Here is a 19261-nt window from a genome sequence, read left to right as displayed (position 1 = left end):
TCTGAAACTTCAAAAATGTAAAATCTTGAAGTTTTAATTAACTCATCTTTAACTAGTGATGAATAAATATTAATACTACTTGGTTTAAACCTTAAAATTCCTGGGGTGCCTGGGGGCGCCTGGGTGGCTCAGTTGGTTAAGCGACTGCCTTCAGCTCAGGTCATGATCCTCGAGTCCCGGGATCGAGTCCCACATCGGGCTCCCTGCTCAGCAGGGAGTCTGCTTCTCCCTCGACCCTCTTCCCTCTCGTGCTCTCTATCTCTCATTCTCTCTCTCTCAAATAAATAAATAAATAAATAAATCTTAAAAAAAAAAAATTTAAAAAAAAATTCCTGGGGTGCCTGGATGGCTCAGTTGCTAGAGCATGCAACTCTTGATCTCAAGGTTGTGAGTTAGAGCCCCACATTGGGTGTGGAGCCTACACAAACAAAACAAACAAACAGACAAAAAAACTTAGAATTTCTTATAATTGGAGATGTGCTTTAAAGTATTAGGTTTTTACTACTGAATAAAAGAGAGCACCGTACTGCATGGAGCACTGGGTGTTATACACAAACAATGAAACATGGAACACTATATCAAAAACTAATGATGTAATGTGTGGTGATTAACATAACATAATAATAAAAAAGTTACATACAAACCTTTACTTTGTGCAATTCTGTGCACACACATGGAACATGACATTACTATATGTATTGGAATAACCCTCATAGAAGAATGCAGATTAGGAAGTGAATTTTAAAGAAATGTCATTTCACTAAATAATTTGGTTCTGCTGTGAAGATAAAATACTGGAAATATTTTTGGGAAATATTAATGAGTATATCTAATGACTTCTTCCAAAGCAGATCAATAAAGATGATCTGCAATTCTTCCCCCCACCCAACCTCACCTTACGTGTGTGTGTGTGTGTGTGTGTGTGTGTGTGTGTGTGTGTATCTATCTATCTATGCAGTGTGGTATTTTAGCAAGCAAATTATTTTACACATATTTTCAAGACTAATTCCTGTGAAAGAAAAAGATTGTTGAAAATAATTCAGGCTCTTAGATAATTTTTGTACAGTTTCCAGAAACCATTTCACCTTGTTTTCTTTAATGTGATACTCAGTTATTGGTGATAAAAGTAGACTGGTTGGCTTTTAAAAAAAATAGAGCAGGCCCTGATTCCAAAAGTGATTTTTAGTAATTTTCAAATGTCATCCTTTCAAAATTATAATTTTCTGAGGACCAGTTATTCATTCAAATTATTTCAAAGAGTAAACACAGCCTAAAAACACTGAGCATTTACCATTTAAGGCTTACAATAAATGCTATGGATGATACTAATGTTCCAGAAAATCTTTTTTGCTCTGATAATTTTGCAACCTCAGTGAAGGAACAAAAAGGACCTGACTGTAACATACAAGAAAATACACAACCTTTAAGACGTATAAAGTTGTTCAAGGAAATTGGTTCTGGGAGAAGATGCATGTGGATGGAAGTATGACACAGAAGCAAGAAACAATGGCGAGGGAGGCTTAAACAAAAGAAAGACATGTAGAACATTGTGGAAATAGCAAATAGTCAACTTGAACTTGCGCTTAGAGGGCAGAAATCTCTTTGTAGTCATATGCCAGATGCAGGGACATTATGAGGCTCATTGGCAAACTTCCTATTTTAAGCAAGCAATTTCCTTTGCAGTATTCCTCCCTTCATTTCCCTTCTTCCTTTTCCTCTCCTGTCATCCTTCCTTTTCCCTACCTTTCTCATTTTCTTTCTTATTTCTAAGGAGCAGCTGATTTTTGAAAAGAGAAGAAAAGAGGCCAAAAAGTCTAGGAAGTATAGCAATCAAGCAAAGAAGGTGGCTAACAATGTGGTTGTTTAGTGGAGGTTAATACTTAACCCAGGACGATGGCTGAGAGAAGTGGCAGCTTGGCATGGTCGAGAGATTGATTACAAACAGGGTAATGAAACAAAGAAGTAAATATATTGAGACTAATGTGAACCAGAATTTTCACAGTTAAAGAAAGAAATTAGAAATATTAAAGCTTGAATAAACCCTGAGGATTTGGACCTTTATCTATGTTTATTATGGTTTTCCATATAGATTGAAATAGAAATAACCACAGATATAAATATGTATGTGTCTGTGTATATATTTTTATTCCCCCCCCACCCCCTCCAAGAGGGCTAGGGGACAGAAATATTCCAGTAACAAAGAGCAACATCTAACACTCCAGGTCTTTGTTTCTTCTGGGGGAAATAACTTATTCTAGGCCTGGGGCAGGAAAAGTACAAGACGAGCCTAGAACACGTTGTCACAAATTAAGGAAGGGCTGAAAGAATTATAATGCCCACTAACCAAGTAAAGGCTAATTTGGGCATCAAAATAAATAATAAATATGATGGGTTAAAACCTCTTGAATAAAATAAGATTCTCTGAATCCATACTGATGCAAATAAATATATTAATGAATCTACTGGGAGAAGAAAAAGCTCTTTCTTAACAGAAAATACCAGCTAACGAATGTAAATGGAATTAGAAAAACCACTTGATCACCACAATAGTAAGGGATTCAGTCAGAACCCATCAGAATGCATCAATTAGTAGGTACAAATCTGATGGAGAATGGGAGGATTATATAATTTCAATAGAGCTTCCGCTCAAATATTTATTAATTACAAAGGGATAAAGTATAAATTTACATGGAGAACCCTAGAATATAAAACCTTTAAAAAGTGACCAAAGTTATCAACTGCAATAGTCGGGAAAATCAAAAGCATGCACTCCCTGATAGAATGCAACAGGAATATAGCATGACTTCTGTTGTATTTCTGTTCAAATGCTTAACCTGATTCCAGTTATGTGGGGACATCCGACAAACCCAAACTGAAGGACTTCCTACAAAATAACTAACCTTCAGTTATTTTAAAAAATACCAGTCATAAAAGTCAAAGAAAATTTGAGGAACTGCTTGGGATTAAAGAAAACCCAGGAGGCATGACAACCAAACACAAAATATGACTGGTTTGGATCCTTTTGCTATAAATGAAATTATTGGATAATTAGTAAAATTTAAATTGTTATGTGAATTGGATCAAGTAAAAATGTCAATTTCCTGATTTTGATTGTTGGACTGTGGCTCTATACAAGAATAACCTTGCTTGTAGAAAATATGCACTGTAGTATTTGAGGGCAATCTCAACTTGTTCGGAGAGAACAATATGTATACATTTATATAAACAGAGAAAATTATAAAGCAAATAGTATAAAATGTCCGTAACTGGGGAATCTGGATGAAGGGTATATGGGAGTTACTTCTACTGGTCCTGTAACTTTACTTTAAGTTTGGGATTATTTTATATTAAAAAAGTTAGAAAAAAATGTAATGACCACATCAAGTCACAGAGAAGATATTTTACCCAATATGGAAAAAAATGTGTATAAAGGAAATACAGCTATAATTTAAATCTACACTTAAATTAAGGTGTTGAACTTTTTATTAAAACTGTCTTAGTTTCCTTGATAAGTTGCCATGAAAATTTTGCACCACCATTTGAATTTGTTTTAAATAATGTCCTATAGAGAATAAAGTAGACAAATAGATCTACTACTGTTACTTTGAAATTTTCACAAGATAAGGGTACTGTAGTTACAAGATGAAATACTTTTTTTGCCTTATTTATATCAACTTCAGGCAATATGCAAACACGCATATTTTTCAAAAAAACTTTGAATGGCCCAGGTTGTCAGATGCATGATAATAATTCTCAGTCAGATAAAAGTCACTTGTCCGTTGTTCTATTGTCTATAGTGAAATAGTTGCCACAAACACTGTTTTTGAATAAGGACAACAGTATCTGAGGAAGGATGGTGGGTTCTAATTACTCTTTGTGCATTTAATTTTGGAAAAAAATGCACATATTCATTAATAAGTAAAAATACACATACTCATTAATAGTTGTGATCTGACAGTGGGAAAAGGGTAGATATGGGGAAATTAGAAAAATGGTATACACACATTCTTTTAAAATTTTCAAACACTTAAAAAGATATAGAAAAAGACACAAAATGCATGTTCCTTTTTTTTTTAAACTTCTGTTAATTCCATATTGTGGGATATTATAACTACTACTCAAACTCAGTTTGAGTTTAGGTAGTGCCAACATTTCACCTTTAGGGAGAAATAAATTAAACCAGGACTCAGATCATTTATATATATATATATATGTATATATATATACACACACATACACACACTATAGCATAACAAATAAAAACAGGGAAGAAAGAGTTTGATGTAATTAATCAATAAGTTAGAGGTAAACTTTACCCTTTTTTGCTTAATAAGGAATAGCATGTAATTCTACTTAACAGCAATTATTAAAAGACTGGGGGTATAATCATTTTTAAAGTACCATTGGGAAATGAAGAGAAGCACCCTATCTTTAAAAAAATCAAGTAGCTATTTTTTTTTTAGGACAGTACTGTAACTTTTTAATATTTGTTCAAATTAACTTACTGATAGGACGACTGTTTGGAAGAATGCACCAAACATATCTGTCCCAACTCTCAAACTTCAGATTTTTTCTAGAATCTGTTTTCAGTATTTTCTATTATAGAACGTAGAAAATTACTCAAATTGCGGTTTCTACAAAATTTAAGTTTTTAAAGTACTTTATTACAAAATCCTTTCTTGAGAAATTTTAGGGAAGTGGGTTGAGACATTAGAGGATTTTGTGAGAGTTAATACATTTTTACATTAAAGGAGTGAGAATTAGCAAGTTTTGACTGTACGTGTCAACATTTCAAACCCCATATATATATATATATATAAAATATCATATTTCAGGTAACTTTCAGAAACTAAGGAAAATTTATTTCATGTCATCTGAATGTATGCTTCTGATTTGAAAGGATGACATCTTTTAAAGGTTTAAATATTTTGCATTAAAAATACCAGAATCTTGTATGTGAGTTCAAAAGCCAAAGAAGAAAATCTGAACTGGGCTTTTTTGGACCCTCTGCTCTGTTCAGTGACCAACTGTGAGTCAAAATTGAAAACCTAAAAACTGGACTTAATCTTTTCTTCTTATAAAAAAGACTGCCTCTCCTCCTTCTTTGCTCCCTTAACAATTTGTCTTTGTAAAGGTATGTTCAAAAGCATAAGTGTATCTTTTTTTTAAAATTTTATTATGTTATGTTAATCAGCATACATTACATCCTTAGTTTTTGATGTAGTGTTCCATGATTCATTGTTTGCATATAACACCCAGTGCTCCATGCGGTATGTGCCCTCTTTAATACCCTTCACCAGGCTAACCCATCCCCCCACCCCCCTCCCTCTAGGATCCTCAGTTTGTTTCTCAGAGTCCATAGTCTCTCATGGTTCGTCTCCCCCTCCGATTTCTCCCCCTTCATTTTTCCCTTCCTGCTATCTTCTTCTTTTTTTTAACATATAATGTATTATTTGTTTCAGAGGTACAGCATAAGTGTATTCTTAAACCACTTTATGTACATGCATGCGCGCGCACAAACACACACACACACACACACACACACATACACACACACACATTTCAATTGCTGGTAAAGGAAGGGCCTATGGATAAAGTTGATGGCTGTAAATAATATATCCAGGCCTTTATTTAGCCTGTTTTATTAAGATGCCACCTTCATTGCATTGCTTGTGTCAGATTAGTTTATCTATTTAACTCTTAAAAATGGAATATAAAAATTGTATTTAAGAAACATCCATTCTAGGCCATTAAGAACATTAGCAAGCATTTTTTGGCCATCATAACCAAGCAATGAACAAGGCTGTCAGCCAACATGACACATGATGGAAAGTTTATTTTTTTTTGAGGTTTTTAAAATTTATTTATTTGTCAGAGAGAGAGACAGAGAGAGACAGAGCACAAGCAGGGGGAGTGGCAGGCAGAGGGAGAAGTGGTTCCTGCCTGAGCAAGGAGCCTAATGTGCGACTGAAGGCAGACGTCTAACTGACTGAACCACCCAGACACCCCACAAGATGGAAGTTTTGAGGGGAGGGAGTTGGGGAGCAGAACAGGCAAGACACTGAGCAGATAGGGAGAGGGGCTCCATGGGAAGCTTTAAACTGAACAAGGTAATATAAACATGCATTGTTCGCTACAACATTTTCATCTGCTATCTTTAAAGCTACAGTAAGTTTGAAAATATTATTACCCACATTTTTATAATGCAGAGACTCAAAAACAAGGTAAAATGAATAGTCCAATGTTACACCTAGAGAAAGTAGCCATGCTAGGACTAAAAGTCAACATTGTTTTATGCTACAGTTCATGCCATTTGACTAAGCTGTGTTTCAACAAGCAGACACTGGGACCCCGTGTGCATATGGAAAAAGCACACTGTCAAAACTAAGAAGAGATGTTGAATAAAGGCTAGTGAAGCATGGACTATAAATCTCAGAATCTTCCTAAAATATTTCTTGATATCAACTCTATTATTTTCCTAGTAATTTAAAATTAGAGAAAAAAAATCCTAAATACTATATTGCAATGACTATTATATACAAAGAGTGCCCTACGCCATAGGACACTGATGACTGTACCCCTAAGCCCATGTCCAGAGAAATTACTAAGCCTGAAATAAAGAAGGATCTTTTACTGTTAATGTAAAAACATGCACCTCTGCATCTTCAAGACAGTTTCCTTCCAGGGTTCTTGCCTCTAATCCAGCTGTTGCTAGACAAGATTATAAACTAGGGAAAGTCGTCATCAGGTTCCATTGGCTCCTACTTCATATAAATCCTTGCCGTCTTTCAGTCACTCCTAACATGGTCTCTTTCTCTTTCCTGTATCCCACAAACTCCTCCAAAGTTATCATGTTGTCACCAGATGTGCAGTATTCTGTGCAGCAATCTCCTATTCAACTGCCAAAAAAACGCCCATTCCTTTCTCTTTTTCTATTATCAGAAATAATCAGTTTTGCCCCATTCTGTCTTAAGATCTCCCTTCATTTATGTCTTCAACTATGCTTGCTCTGGTAAATAACTTGTTAATAACTAGACTTTATTAACAACTAGATAGTGCAAACCAGCTTAAATATGAAATTTTTCATTGATTTTATGCATTCATCACAGTTTTTTTTCATTACAGTTTTCTAGTGAAACAGAACCAATAGAATGGTTATAAGGAATTTGTTCACATAATTATGGAGGTTGATGAGTCCCACGATCTGCAGGTTGAGTCAGCAAGCTAGAGACCCAGGAGAGCTGATAGTGTAGTTCTAGTCCAAAAGCCAGCAGGCTCAAGGCCCAGGAAGAGCTGATGTTTCAGTTCAAGTCAAAAGGAAAAAAAAAAAAGTCTACATCTTAGTTGAAAGGTCATTAGGCAGGAAGAATTCTCTTAGCCTTTTTGTTATATTCAAGCCTTCAACTGCTAGGATGAGGCTTACCCGTATTATGAAGGGCAGTTTTGCGTCACTCAGTCTAAATGTGAATCTTATCCAAAATCACCCTCACAGAAATACTCAGAATAATATTTGACCAAATATCTGGTCATCCTATGGCCCAGTCAAGTGACACATTATATTAACCCTCACACCTCAGTGCAGGAAATTTATGTAAGTCTCTTGGGAGATCAGCTTTTAGTAGTGAAGTTGCTTTGCAACAAGCATCTTTAAAAAAGAAAAAACAGTGAGACAAAATAAACAAACAAAAATGCATATTCAGAGGATCATCCTACTTTTGGGATTGCTGGTCAAGATACAATCTTTATGAGAATGAGAGCTGTGAAACATTTGCTTTCCAGCAAAACTAGTTAGAATTAGGCAACCAGAGGGTAAAGGGTGAGAGTTTCACCTATAAACTTCAAAAATGATAAAGTCTTATTAATATAAAAATTCATGTAAAGCTACTAACTCTACCCAAAAGAGAATATTTTATTTTCTTTTATTTTTTTTAAAGAATTTATTTATTTATTTGAGAGAGATCAAGTGAGAGAGAGAGAGAGAGAGAGCACAAGCAGGCTGAGGGAGAGGGAGAAGCAGACTCCCAACTGAGCAGGGAGCCCGATGCGGGGCTCAATCCCAGGACCCGGGATCATGACCTGAGCCGAAGGCAGATGCTTAACCAACTAAGCCACCCAGGTGCCCCAAGAATCTGTAAAATAGGCTTTAAAATATTCTATTTCTTTGTAAATAGTATAATTTGATAAATAAAGAAAAAATAGTTTATTTCTTTTCAATATATTTCAGTATATTCCCCTAATGGATTTGATTCAGGTACAAAGAATACAAGGAGAAAAGCTTGCCTTATTACACACCTGCTCATATTTGCTGTGATAACAGGAGTCATTCCATATCCTTTCTCATAATCAGAATTTTCTGGGTAATTCTGTATTTTCAGAGTTCCTAGTATATACGCTGTTTTGGAAATCTTTGTCAAGACATTCTTAATGCAATCATTACCTACACTGTTCTAAATGGCATCTTTTATCTCCTATTCAGAGATTTCTCAATTGCTCTCTTAAGAGTCCAGAGATTGTTTTCTCCTCGCACAGCCTCTCAGCATTTATTAAGGTTCAGGGTTCAGAGATTTAACCATAAATGAAACAGTTAAATGGAATGAAGTTGTCTTCTTGCTCTAAGTGGCATTTCTTACCTATTCCAATCTCTTCTGTTTCTTCATGTGTTCGCATGTCAACCTCAGTAAAGCGGGAACTAGGACATTGAATAGAGAGGCTGCAGGTTTCACAGCATCATTGCTCACTGATGTCTATCCCAGGTGTTCATTTCTGCAGTTAAGGCTTCCCACTTCTCATTCCCTCCTCTTTCCCTTTTTGTCTTTCTCTACAATCTAGATTTACAGTCAGCATTGGAGTGGGAGAGAGAAATGCTTCTGTGAGCTTCTGAGGACTATCTATAGTTCATGTTTTGCTTTTTTTTTTTTTTTTTGACTGAGTTGACTGAGGACAAACAAAAGTCCATTTGAATACACAACCTAAGTTGAATATGTTGAAATATTACTCCTCAAATATCAGCAATGCAACCTGTTAATGAGAATAGACGACAAAGCTGAGTTTATTGCTAACCTTGGTTTAGGAGAACATAAACCTAAGAAAACTTAGTGTCTTGAGGGAAGAAGCCAAGGTCAGAATTTAGAAAATGTAATGTTTTATTTAAGGTGGGCCTTTCCAAACAGCATCTGGATTAAGATTAGATTAGGATCATGAGACAACAGTTCAGCCTGGTAAAAATAGCAAGATGAGAATTTCGAAGCAAGGAAAGCAAAGAATCTTAGGAAAAACTACCCATTGATGTTTTCCATTGAAAAGTAGGTGAGTCTTTCAGAAAGTCCCTATAATGAACGATCAAACCTTTTCCCTGGGCAGGAGACTTCTAGAAAAATAAAGTCAAGCCAATGAAGACAAAGGAATAGCATAGAGTCATGTTAATGTAGACAGTAAAATGTGGTTTCAATTCTTAGTATCTGGACTAAGTATGGGATTTTAAGGTTTCGGTTTTCAAATAATATACAGTAAGTGCTTTCATACTCTCTTGTATGCAAATTTGAATTTGTTTCAAGTACAGAGTGACACAAATTATTTTAATGTCAATAGGACCTTCCACTATAACAAATAATGAGGTTACTTTTATACTTTCTATCATGTCTAATAATGAGGCTACTTTTGAAACTAATATTCACAAAATCAGGGGCACCTGGGTGGCTCAGTCATTGAGTGTCTGCCTTCGGCTCAGGTCATGGTCCTGGAGTCCTGGGATCCAGCCCCACATTGGGCTCCCTGCTCGGCGGGAAGCCTGCTTCTCCCTCTCCCACTCCCCCTGCTTGTGTTCTCTCTCTCGCTGTGTCTCTCTCTGTCAAATAAATAAATAAAAATCTTAAAAATAAGTAAATAAATCTAATATTCACAAAATCAAATAACTATCCTATCATTCATTTTGATAAGATTGCCATTTTCCTGTGTACCTTGAGATATTCCTAGTTCACCTCCGAACCCCCCTCCACCAGTACTTTTGCATCTTTCCACCAGGTACTTTTCCCTAGTTACCTTCCCAATAAACCTCTTGGTATTTTTCCCCCTATTCCTAACACTACTGCATCATTATTTATCTAAGTATTATCTATCTTTCAATTATTCAGTTATTTCACCCAGAACTTAAAAAAAAAAAAAAAACACTATGTACTTAATACATACTGGAAGCTGTGTAAGGAGAGAGGAGTCAGTCGCCTCTATAGCCTCCCCGCATAGTATTCAATATGGAGACAAACGCTGTGTTGTCTGGGACAAGATGGTTGGGGTTTCTAACAAGGGAAAATGGGGAAAGAGGAGTAGACAGTTCTCCCGCTTTAGAGAAGAGATGGCTTCTGAATTGAGTCTTGAAATATGGGTTGGATATTCCCCTGTGGAACAAGGAATAAATTTAAAACAAGGGGTATTTACTTGAAGCATGAGTTAGTGTGGAAAGAATGTTGGCAGTATTTTACATATAGCTATGATCAAACAGAAATATTTTCAAGAAACAAAATAAAAATGTTCTCAAAAAATTATTTGAAAGGTAAAGCTTAGATATGCTGAACAAGTATTTGATTTAATAGGCTGATTCTACCTTTTCATGTTTATCACAGTACTTTTCTCAGAAGAGTATGTGAACATTTGATACATAATGTGCATTAAATCTATTGATTATTTGATGAACCATATTCCAGATGCTTACTCAAATAAAATATTTCTAAATTCGACATGATTGAACTGAGTAAAAGAGTCATCTTTGGTGAGTTAAAGTATTTTTGACTGAACTTAGTGGTTCCTACCAGCCGATTTGCTTACCACAGTGGAAGAAATATTTCATATTTTAAAATTAACATATACCCTGTTCAGTCAAACAGGGTCATCGAAGTGATATCGCTTTTAAATAGGCATAATTTATAGTTAAAGCAATAGCTGGTGCTTCTTTCAATTGTTGAAGGGGTGTAAGCTGGTAAAAGGAATAAACTATTGTCCCTCAAGTGACTATGAATATTTAACCACCTGCTCAATTTAATCAGGGATCACACAGGGTTGGGAAAGCTTCCACATAGGTAAAGTTTACTGCATAGGCTGAGGGAATGCAGGAATTGTTCAGCTGCTTGCAAATATATCCAGTCGTGAAAACGGGAATGTACTTCTAAGGTAAAGGTTTTTAAGACCTGAGTCTTGTCTGTGTACACACACACACACACACACACACACACACACACACACACATGGGTGCACATATATGTATATATGTATATCCTAAAATACATAAAATGGTAATTATTTGACTATTTCCTTAAACACTTTTACACCTAAGGCAGATGTAAGATTATGACATTTTATCCCTCATATAAAAGTACATGTCACTCACATATTTGTGTAATTTGAATGGTTCTTAAAAGGTTAATAATGAAGGCACCATAGTTCGTCTTCTAATGATGTTATTCTGATGCATCCAAAACAACTTTATAGAATCTATACATATTGAGTGTTGTCATCTTTTGTCCTGTGAAAGTAATACTGAAAGATAAGCACAGGAAACAAAAGCAGTCTACTTTTTAAAAATTTATTTTTATTTTTATTTTATTTCTAGTACAATCAGCATACAGTATTATATTAGTTTCAGGTGTACCATATAGTGATTCGATAATTTTATGCGTTATCATCACTGTAAGTATACCCTTAATCCCCTTCACCTAGCTCACCTGTTTTCTTTTTATTTGTGAGTCTGATATTAGTAGAACTGTCTTGCCAAATAAAAACACAGGAAAATAACTGCAAGATTATCTAAGTTAACAATTGTACATTAATATGTTAGTGGTGGAAAATGGCAAATTTCTTTTATGGTTATCACAATGTAGGGTCAAAGATAAAGGTGATTTTGATTAGAGATTCAGGTTTAATAGGGACCTCCATAGTTTCATTTATTTGGGGAACCAGGACTGACTAGATTTATTTTTGGCTTATCTCAGAGTTCAATAGTGTTTTTTTTGTCTTGTTTTGTTTTCTTGTTTCTTCCCTTGGAAGGTAATGTACAGGTACATGATGGTCGGAGGGTAAAAATATCAGTTTTGTTTCCACAACATCTAAAACGCCTACATGCTTTTTTGAAATTTGTAATTTTATGATTTAAAAAGAAAATCACCTTCTGTCTCAAGTGACTGAATGACCATGTCAAATCCAGCTTAGCTTTTCAAGTGATGTTATATTCTCTGGACCCACTGCATCCGTGAGTTTCTGATTATTAATACAGCTGAATTTTTCTTCCTCAAATGGGCAGACAACATGGTGTGTCTCTTTCCTAGAGTCATGCTAAGCCTTAAAGAAATTTTAATTTAACACTAATGAGCCCATAAGTGGGAGGTTTTCAAGCCAATCTATACTGATTCTTTTTTCCTGAGTTTCTGAAAGCTTATTTATCTCTCAACACTATGAACATGTTCCACTTATTTTCTATAGAGTAACTGCTAATCTATTCTTAGTGATCATCTAATAAAATGATTTGTTGTGTCTATCATTTTTTATGGATAATAATATTTGAATATTTTTTGTTTATTTTTTTTTATGCTTTAAAGAATTGAGGAGAAAAAGCATATCTCTTGGAATAGAAGAATTCCAAAGCTCAGGCTACCCTTAGGGAAGTTCAAGTCAGTGGCTTTTATAACTGCAAAGAAACACACAGCAGGATTCCATTCTATTAAAACACTTCAGAAAAGAATCACAGTTAGGCAATTTCCCTGCTCTGAATTGCAATGTAGGAAACTTTATGAAAATGACAATTGGTTCTATAATTTTTATGTTTCCTTTTATCTCTGTTCTTGCCCCTCCAAATTTATCCCTTACTCCTTGCTTCACATATAAATACTCATGCTTTAAAGCTTCAGGGAAATGTTGTGGTGTTTTATTTTTCAGTTTAATGAATTATATATGATTTTTTTGCATTAAAGATATTTTTCAATGAGTTATTTTATCATAGTGAGTCATTATTTAGGGACTTTTTTGTTTCTTTTTCCTTAGATCTTTTTTCCCAAGTAGCACGCATTTCAAAATCTCTTTTGTTATAGTATTGCCATGTAATTTGATTTCTATGTCAATGGTAAAAGCATATTCATTAGATGTCTTGCTTGCTAATTTTTTCTTTCCACTCAATATTTTTTTAAAGTTCTATTTCCAAAATCAATGCGCTTGAAATTAGTAAAGGATTAAGCAATCACTCATCCTTGTTTTATAATGAAAATTTGACCATTTGAATTTACAATAAAAATATTAACTTTGAGAAAAGTGAGCGTGTTTAACTTTCAGTTTTAATAAATGTTAGATTATTAGTGTATTATGAAAAGTTACAATTTTACATAATTATAATGTACTTATTTTTCTTTTTTAAATGTAAATGCAAATATTATTCTTTACTCTTCAATATGAGTTTTCTAGGTAGAGATTATGAATCAGGAATAAAACAGATTTATAGAATTCAACGTGTCGACTTTTAAAATATACCTTTATTTATATTCAAGTCCATGATATAATGAGAAGAAATTTTTATCGTTAGGTAAATGGCAGAATGAGATAATGAATTGTCTTATAGTTGCTAAATCAACCACTATTTGGAAAATTCTTGAATCATATATGAAACTTTAGAGAAATTTTCATATGTGAAAATATATCAAATCAAAATATAGTCTATTTTAGTGTCAAAAATAAGTGTGCATGTTTTTGTATGCATGTGTGGGTTTTAAATATATGTCCTTTTACACAGAATACCTAACAGAGAGAGATAGAGAGAGACAGAGACAAAGACAACTCGTTCTTTTGCTACAGTTAAAGAAGTCACTCTGGCTTTCTATATAGGTAGATTCCTGATCCTCACAAGTTGCTAGTTTCTGTTAGTATAATTTAACTAGACATTTATTACTGCCTTTTTTTATTCATTTAGTAGACAAGAGTTCCATGGGTACTTACTATGTGCCAGGCACTATTCTAGGGATGGGGTATAGAATAGGGACAAAACGGTTAAAGCTCACTTTGCTGAAACTTGCATCATGGTGGATACATAGATGATAAAACATGGTAAACGAGTCATATGTGTAGTATAATAACTGTAGGAAGAGCTAAGGAGAAAATAAAACAGGGAAAAGATGGGAGTTGTGAAGTTATACAGGGTGGCCTTTGAATAGAGCCATGAGGACACCTGAGGAAAGAATATTTTCACAAGTGGTAAGATCCAAGGAAGGAGTGGGTCTATTATTTTTGAGATATAGTAAAGGGGCTGGTGTAATTTTTTTAAAAGATTTTATTAATTTATTTGACAGAGAGAAAGACAGAGAGGGAACAAGCAGGGGAGCAGCAGAGGGAGAGGGAGAAGCTGGCTCCCCAATGAGCAGGGAGCCCAATGTGGGACTCGATCCCAGGACCCCGGGATCATGACCTGAACCGAAGGTAGACGCTTAACTGACTGAGCCACCCAGGCATCCCAGGGCTGGTGTAATTTAAGTGGGGGGGGGGGGAAGTGAGCTAGTTATTTATTTATTCTCAGCTTGTTTGGAACAAATCTGAATGACTGCTGCCAAGTTCCATCTTTGCTGTAACATGATCTGGAAATAAGATATTCTGACTTTAAAATAGAGGGTCAACCCTAAACCTAGGTGGAAGTATGAATGTTGTGATCCACTGAATACGCCATTTTTGTTTGTTTTGTTTTGGTAGATATCCATTTTATAATATGCCATTTTAAACCATGTTCTGAATTAAATAATTTACTTCAACTAATACTACAGAACATTTTTTTAAAGATTTATAATTTTTTTATTTGAGAGAAAGAGAGTGAGTGAGTGGGAGGGAGAAGGAGAGAGAATCTGAAGCAGACTCCGTGCTGAGAAGAGCTGGAGGTGGGTCTCAATCCCATGATGAGGAGATCATGACCTGAGCCGAAACCAAAAGTCAGATGCTTAACTGACTGAACCACCCAGATGCCCCCAGAGTGTGTTTTATATACAAAATAAATGGTTACTAAATCAAAATTTGAATAGACATTGCCAACCCTCAACAACTGCTTATCTAGTGGATGGTGTTGATGGTTTATCAGAAAATTTCAACAGATGAAGTAGCAGAGGGAAATTGTTAGCTAGAGTAAGAATATTCTGGTGTCACAGTGTTTGGGGATGTGTTCTTATACAAACAGTTGAATTCTCCAATCAACCTTGAGCAATGATTTGTGTTAGCATGGAAAAAAAAATAAAGGAAAAAATGGCTAAGGAATGGTATAGAAAGAAGAGCTATGATGGGATGGGGCAGGGCACCTCCAAGCAATGGCAAAAACATTAGGGTGGCTGGTAGACAGATCTGGCTCCAGGAGAAAGTGAAGAGAAGTTGGAGGTGTAGTCTGGAGCCAGTCCATGCAGAATCTGCTGGCCAGTGAAGGACTCTGGTGTTTTGATAATTGGAAGCCAATGAAAGATTTTAAGTGAATATTATGAGATTTGTATTTTGAAAAGATGTAAGCTTGTATTTTGCAAAATGTTCTTGATTTTCAGTAGGTCACAGGTATGGGAAGGAGAATTATATATACAGTATTCTTTTGCAAGACACAATAACAATCTCTGGGGCACAGATAAAAACAGTACAACTAGGAATGTTCAAATGCCATGACTTAAATGTTCTACTCAATTTTCCATTTGCATTTAGTTTTCATTTTACAACTGCTATACTCCATTCCTACTACTTTGTGAAGTCTTTGAAAGGGGTCTTTGATGAAGTAGCAGAAAATGATTATTTATAAATACAAAACTAAGCCGAAGTGTTGGAAAATTTGTGAATGACTTTGTCAAGATAAATTGGTTTAAAGATGAATTGAATCAGAGGAATAATGATATTGTTGACTTTCCACTCTCTGCCAGCATAAAGGTATAGGGATTAGTTAGCACAAGTTTTTCTATGATTAATGAGGCTATTGGAAAGGTGTTTTTAAGATCTTATATTTGCATTGAGCTAATTTTAAATATGAATTTTGTTATTCTAATTTTTCAATTAAAATATTTTAATTTATTTTCTAGAGACCTTGCAACATATATGGAAAAAAAAACCTAAAAGTAGGAGGGATATAGTCATTAGTGGCTTAATTTTAAAGATGGTTTGTCAACACTCTCCATCACTCTCAGCAAATTATAGAAATCAGAGCCAAACTCAGGGAAAAAATGATTTGCTGAAATTCCAAAACCCAGCTTTCAGATTTCTCTGATGTCACAGTAGGTTCTCTAGCCAGCCTTTAAATCATTCAAAAGTATTTTATAAGACATTTTATAGGCGAGGCTATCTCATTTTAACACTATTGACATTTTCAAATGGATTATTGTTCTCTGTGGAAGACTGACCTATCCATTGTAGAATGTGTAGCAGAATCCCTGACCTCTACTCACTGGATGCCAGTAACATCCTCTCCCCAAGTTGTAACAATCAAAACCATCTGCAAACATGGCCAAATGTCCCCTCAAGAACAGACTCATCCCTGGTTGAGAACCATTATAAATGATTCTGAGTTTGGCTTTCTAGAGGTGAACTTCTTCTCTAAACCATGGCCAGTCTTATTAACAGCAGGGCGTCATAGCAATCTTTTATGAAGAACTAATGTATTTGAGCCCACCCAAGGACACCAAAAAAAAGAAAGAAAAAAGAGAAAAAGAAAGAAAGAAAGAAGAAAAGAAAGAAAAAAGAAAGAAAGAAAGAAAGAAAGAAAGAAAGAAAGAAAAAGAAAAAAAAAAAAAAAAAAAAAGAAAAAGAATATAACACAGATCCATGAAAGAGATACTTACAAGTAGATTGTAAACTCAGAGTTTAATGAAATAAAGAGAAGCAAAGTAGGCAGATTGTCTAAGAGTGCCATTGGTAGGTGTGAATGGGGTCAATTAAAACTGCGTGAGTTGAATATGCATTTTCATGTGCCTAATGATTTCTGAAAATCATTTGCTGTGATGCATTAAGCTAGAGCCAATTTAAAGAGTGATTGACCAAAGGAACGAAATTGCATAGCCAATAAAATTGATTACAAATTTGGGAAAAATTGAGCACCAATCTTAGAAAAGCCATTTATGTGTTACATCCACAAGAAATACTCATTATGAAGACATATTCACTGAATACTGTTAATTGTAAATTAAGAGTATAATATATGTGCACTATAGAAATGGAGAACTTAAGACTGATAGGCTCTTTTAGTGCATGACTGACTGAACATTGATTTCAATGAAAAATTGGAGCTGCAAATAAGAAAGAAGTTTGGAGATACTGGGTTGCACTTAATGGGAAATTGCAAAATCAAGCTGCAGGTTAGCAGTTGGTCATTCCTGAAACACTTTATAATGTGACAATGGTGTTGTGTAAATTCAAACAGATATAAATCATTGTCTTAAGAGTCCTAAGGGATCTGGCACAATCTCTCCACCAGGATGTCTTCTTTTACAGCCTCATTACACTTACCATTGATTCATGGGTGTTAGGCTTGACTGAGAAGGGTAGAAGGGGCTAAGGAACTCAGTCTGCTGTATTTCAACTATGCAAATGAGCATATTTCCCCAGGACTAAAAGGCAGCATTTCTAAAAGAAAGGGATTAATCTCTGTCTATTCATATTATCTCTTTGTTGAGATTGTCAAAGTAATACAAGCCCATGGAAAAGCATTCTCAGTATGGCTTTGTGTTGCATCTTTAAAGCAAGACAGAGCAATTTTATCAAAAAGTCCTCTGATGTGGGACAAGCAAAGTGATGACAAGGGGCTGGAGCACTGTGCACGGAATGTAAATGATTTAAGGGCTAAGCCTCTTGGAAATCGGATACACTAAGATATGTTCTAGAGCACAGTCTCTGGTCCAATTATGAGTCAGTGAATGGAAATCTTCCTAATGAGATAGTGTGGGGTCTAGGAGACCCGGACATAATCCTGACAACAAAGCCCTCTTTTCTCAGATCAGAACTACCAATTCTCCCTCTGATTCTCTTCATTCCAGGCAAATGTGGTCATGGATTTTTGATGAGGAAAGAGGGACACTAATATTCTCTTAACTCCATTGATATACAGTAAACAAATTGAGAGAACACTACTTTATTGGAGTCGTAGATTTGTCCATCGTGCCTGGCATATTGAAAGTGAGGGAAAAAATGTGATACCAAGTCTATGAAAACAAAAATTTCCTTTTAAAATTAAACTAAATTGCTATATTTAAGTGTAAATAATATTCTGTCAGGAAGATCATCAAAGCCTATTTAGAGAATCATATCAGCAACTGTTAGTAAATGTTAGTAAAACATTTAAATGCAGTTTTCCAATAATGCCATTGTATTCAAGGCTACAATAATATAATTGTTATATTGTATGCAAAATTAAATTTAAAAAGTAAATATACACATACAAAAGATAAACACAGAACAATTTGTTTTTGAAAATATCAAGTAGAATTTCTCTCAGTTTCTAGAATACAATCGATTTTGACATATTAAGCAGATTAAAGATTATTACTAAAGATAGCATAGAGAACCATTAGTAAGCAGAACATAGAAAGCTTTATGTATTTCTGACAAAGCTTAGGAATTTAAATACTAATGACCCATCTACTTTATTTACCTAATAAAATACCAAGTATAAAGTACATTTTAAAATATATGATCCATCACTTCTGGCTACTTGGGGAACATTCTGGAAGTTGGGGAGGTGACATGGCCCCAGGGATCTGATTAGACGCACCATTAGAAGCTGGGTTGATCCAGAGACAGACAGATGGCTGAAAATGGCAGAAAAGAAAAAATAAAATGGACAACCACTAGTATTATTAACTCATCTCTTAAGGACTTGCATTTTTATTGATGGAGGCTAAAGAATGCTTTATATCAGCTGAAGAAATATTTCTAGCCAAAATTGAGAAGTTTATTAATATTCACCCAAAGAGTTTTTTGGTTCTGTCTACTGCCCTCCATGGGCCTGGGGAATGGAAACTGATGTTCAGGATTTAGCAGAGATTCCTGGGTAGTAATTTACAGATACTTCCAGTACACAACACAGTAAATGCTATTAATCTTATGTGCACTACAGCTAAGACTGCCTCCAAACCATACACAGACAGCATTTGCTACAGAATTATAACAACTGAGGCTTACATCAGTGAGCAAAGTCCTGTGTGGAAAACATTTCAAAAGTTAAAACTGAGTAGTGATACATTTAACCCAAATTAGAGTATCAGTTACAAAAGTTCTTTTGGAAGAATGTTAAAGT

General features: G+C 34.9%; 1 protein-coding gene and 1 pseudogene across 5 annotated transcripts in view; both read left to right on the top strand.

Moving 5' to 3' along the window:
- The window catches only part of CADM2 (cell adhesion molecule 2), a 1065941-nt gene that overhangs the window by 372552 nt on the left and 674128 nt on the right, over positions 1-19261 (top strand). The gene's annotated exons all lie outside the window — the stretch shown is intronic.
- LOC113917527 lies at positions 18770-19221 on the top strand (annotated as a pseudogene).

The sequence above is a fragment of the Zalophus californianus genome, chromosome 1, assembly GCF_009762305.2.
Source record: "Zalophus californianus isolate mZalCal1 chromosome 1, mZalCal1.pri.v2, whole genome shotgun sequence".
NCBI lineage: Eukaryota > Metazoa > Chordata > Mammalia > Carnivora > Otariidae > Zalophus > Zalophus californianus.
The sequence above is the reverse complement of the archived record's forward strand: the minus strand, read 5'-3'. Positions and strand labels throughout refer to the sequence as shown.